Source organism: Alligator sinensis, unplaced genomic scaffold (assembly GCF_000455745.1).
Source record: "Alligator sinensis unplaced genomic scaffold, ASM45574v1 scaffold954_1, whole genome shotgun sequence".
Taxonomy (NCBI): Eukaryota; Metazoa; Chordata; order Crocodylia; family Alligatoridae; genus Alligator; species Alligator sinensis.
Genome location: NW_005842228.1, coordinates 798152 through 798495, shown reverse-complemented (window position 1 = coordinate 798495; position 344 = coordinate 798152).

Below are 344 nucleotides of genomic sequence, written 5' to 3'. Positions count from 1 at the left end.
TATTTTGTCTCAAGTGCAGACGCTGGAATGGTATGTATTTGGAAACATACTTGTGTGTAGTATCTGCTCATTTTAGCTACCTCCATATCTTTTTTTTTTTTTTCCTCTGAACGATATAAATAGATTTGAGTCTGAAATTGTTGACTAGCTCTGGCTAAAGCTAATTTAGGAAACGTTTCTGAATCTTAGACCACGTACACACGTCAACCATCACCCCTGCTACTGTTAAATATTTGTCTTTATGTGAACAGGGTCATTAAGTTAACACCTGTTTTAGCAATTGTGCTAAGGCATGTGGTTCACTAGTTGTGGCCTAGTCTATAAATTTTTCATTTGATTCCTCT